We start from the raw sequence: 3,697 nt of genomic DNA, 5'->3' as shown, positions 1-3,697 counted from the left end.
CGAACAAAGCCACCCAGAGCATTAAAAGTTGGTAAATTTAATTAGGGACTGTGTATCTTATACGCACTACGTACCAAATACGTATATTGAACTTAATTTAGATAATTTTTTTGTTGAGCATCACTGGTAGAGTTATCAAATTTACTTGCTTGGTAGGACTAATTGCAGAATGATACACCATAATTATTTATTCTGGATTGATTGGGCCATACTACAGGGACATATATATAAGTTGACCAAAATTATCTGCAGAGAGTAGCGATGATGGCAAAAAGACTACCTTTATTTACCTTAAACTCGCAAAATATCACAAGTACAATCAACGATTAAAACAAAACTGAATCCAATACAAGTTGGTAAACGAAAAAATAAAATTGTTACAGTACATCACAATAAACTAGGAAGCTCAAAACATCCTTAGTTGTTCCAATTTAAAGAAAAGTGGCCAAGGCAATTGCGGATAAACTGAGTATAACACTAGCCAACACGGTCGTTGAGGATGAAGGAGGAGGAGGAGGATCAGTAGCACCAGGAACGGAACCCGATGGTCCAGCAGCAGACGGGTTAGGTGGGCTGGCTCCTGGAGTGCCAGCGCTGCCAGAAACTTTAATAGCTAACTTCTGGCCATTTTGGCAATGTGTGCCAAATGTGCAAATATAGTAGTGATCTCCAGCAGAGTCAAGAGTAACATTTGCTGGTCCTGTCGTTATGGGACTGCCTATGCCATTCTGCGAATTGCAACCATCGAACGAAGTTTTTTGTACTCGCACCACGTCATGTTGGTTGGTCGTAAAATTGAAAACTGTCAAAAATAAGAAACATAATAACATGAATAAGGCACTGATAATTAGCTTAAGTTAAAGGATATCTCAGAGGAAATTGCAAAATCGAGAAATTAAGCAGGCGTTTGACCATAGTGTTAAAAAATAGATGTTGGGCCTAACTCAACCCTAAAAACTATCTTACGAGAGGAGGATTGTCCAAGACCATATAAGGAGACCAAGTCCCCATCACTTAGCCGATGTCGGACTCAACACATAGATTCCAAATATTTTCACTTTATTTGGAAATTTATAGAGTTGGAGTTGAAGATGAACGTGTGTTTGCAGCGGCGTATGCATGATTTTTTGTAAGCGGTGTCGATATTTAGACGACGCAATACCATAAATTTTTGTTTGAGGAAAATTGTGATTTTAGAAAAGGACCATTTTGAAGATATGCTCTTCTTAATGCATCACAGATATTTGGATGATATTTTCAAATTGCTAATCTTTTCCCTGTTCAAATTTTAAGGAATTTAAATCAACCTCTTCACTTTGTTGACCTCGTTCCAACTCATTGATGCTTTCTTCTTCTAAGTTAGAAGAATTTTGAGATGTTGAACTAAATTGTGAAAGATAGGAAGAAGTGTTAGGAAAATATCTCTCCTATTAAAATTAAATTTGAATAAAAAAATAAAACAATAATTTACATAATCCCAAACAATTTCTGGAATTGAATCCACAAAAATAATGAATATATTCGAGAAATTCCAACTAAAAACTAAGAACAGGGAAAACAAAAAAATAAGACGACTTACAATTATTATAGAAGCAAGCAGCATACCCATGAAGTTGCAAATCATGGAGAAGAATGATCTCTTTTGCGGTATCAAGATTTTAATTTTGAGCTTATTTTTGATAATCTAATTGCTAGTTAGACTGGTTTATTTTATTCTAACTCTATAGGGAGTCGGGAAAATTTTTGTGAGGCTCTTTTTGGTGTGACAAAAAATTGGACTCAAAGTTTGTGGACCCAAAAGTGTAAGATGTGGGTCCCACTTTTTTATCTCACAAAAAGAGCCTCACGCAACTAATGTCAGTTGTGTGAGACACATAGTAAAACTTCTCAAGAGTCGGAGGCTCTAACTTAATCACAACATTTAATTTTTAGCAGATAAAGAGAGGCATTTTAACGGTTAAAGAAAAATGTAAAATCAAACGTGAAAGTGCAGTTGTTCAGGTCGACCTAGGGATAAGTACCACACTGGTAAGGCACCTAACCATCAAGCCATGAAACTCTTTTGGCAAGCAGCGTCATGTCTATTATATCTAGTTTGTACTCTGTTTTTCAGACTACATACATATTCACATTTATAAAAAAAAATCAACGAAGCGGTGTCGGATGACACCCCTTGGTATAGGGTGCATCCGCCCCTATGTGTTTGGTTATACTTTTTGCAAATACTATTTGGAATAATATTTATCTCGAACATACTAAATATAATTAACTTGAAATGTGAAAAGTGAGTTGGTAACGAAGTTATAAGTTGTTTTCTAAATTTGAAATACAACTTCAAGTTGAATTCATAATTTTTATTCCCAAACACTGATTTTCAAATAAAATGAAAAAATATTCCAGAAATAAATAAATAAATTTCATGGACAAACGGGTTTGAAGTGTACCTAGAGTGTCACCAGCTCTGAAGGTTTTTCCAGCAGCCCAATTTGTTTAAGTTGCGGCACCACCGCTTGGAACGGTCCAACCCGTGCTGTCCCCAACCACATGCACTGTTTGGGCTGTTGCGTCTTGCACTAAACTTGAGATGGCTAAAGCACCAAAGAAAATCATGCACAACATTTTTTCCATGTCTTTCCTTTTTGGTAACTTTAACGAAAGGAAGATATTTTGCCTATATATCACAATTCACAACTGAGGAAGTTGCTGATTGCTAGATTGATAGGGAAGGATGAGATATCTATAGCTAGCAATATGGCTCTATATATATAAGCGAAGGGATTTTGAATTGGTCTAAACTCTCAACTTGCGTGGTGCTAGGTCTTGCATTTAAACTATAGCAAGAGAGGTGGGAAATCAATGTAGGAATTTAATGTTGGTTGGACTAACATTGGGACATCAACAGGAAATGAGCAGGAAAGAAATATCCGAAGGAGAAAAGTAGAACGAGGACTGATTCAAGTCCCTAAATAATAAAGATTTAATTAAAGAAAGTCAATAGACACTTGACCTGAACCTTACCTTTTACGGTACTTGAGATTTATAACCTGTTTGGATTAGTTAGATCGTAAATAGCTCATAAGCAAATATTGATGATAAGCACTTTCCAGTGCTAGCCGGCAATAATTTTATAAATAAGGGCTAATTTTCTTGAAACAAGCAAGAATACTTATTTGTTTGGTTGTCAATAAACGATGGTGTGATAATTGATCTGAAGACATCATCATTGGGCGTAACAAAGATCACATCATTAATTAAAAGAAAAAGGAGCATACTTATAAGGAATGATATTCTTAATGATACGTATCTTAAAATCAGACGCGACTAAATGACAATATCACATCATGTTAAAAATATCTTTTGGGGTCGCTAATCCAACAAGGCTGCATCGCAGCCCCAATGGTTTGGCCAGACGAGTATGAAGATGGCGGAGTGTGGCGTGGGGCCCGGCTTAGTGCCTTTGCCCGTCTATAGGCCGGTTTACAACCTTTACCCGTAGCTTTGAAGATGCATACATAGCCTTTGGGCTTCGGTGACCGTAAATACTCTGACGATGTGGGTGACACATTGACACGTTGAATCTCTGACCCGTAATGAGCCATGGGAACTTAGTTTGAGGGGGAGATTGTTGGGTGTACGAACAAAGTACCACATTGGTAGCTGAAAAGAAAAAGGAGCTACTTATAAGGAGTTTGACATT

The 3,697-nt window shown here is 36.7% G+C and overlaps 1 pseudogene; it reads right to left on the bottom strand.

Moving 5' to 3' along the window:
• Window positions 1–262: 262 nt before the first annotated feature.
• LOC132044755 (cucumber peeling cupredoxin-like) lies at window positions 263–2,751 on the bottom strand (annotated as a pseudogene).
• Window positions 2,752–3,697: the final 946 nt, after the last annotated feature.

Source organism: Lycium ferocissimum, unplaced genomic scaffold, assembly GCF_029784015.1.
Source record: "Lycium ferocissimum isolate CSIRO_LF1 unplaced genomic scaffold, AGI_CSIRO_Lferr_CH_V1 ctg518, whole genome shotgun sequence".
Lineage (NCBI taxonomy): Eukaryota > Viridiplantae > Streptophyta > Magnoliopsida > Solanales > Solanaceae > Lycium > Lycium ferocissimum.
Note: the sequence above shows the minus strand (reverse complement) of the source record. Positions and strands in the feature narration are given on the sequence as shown.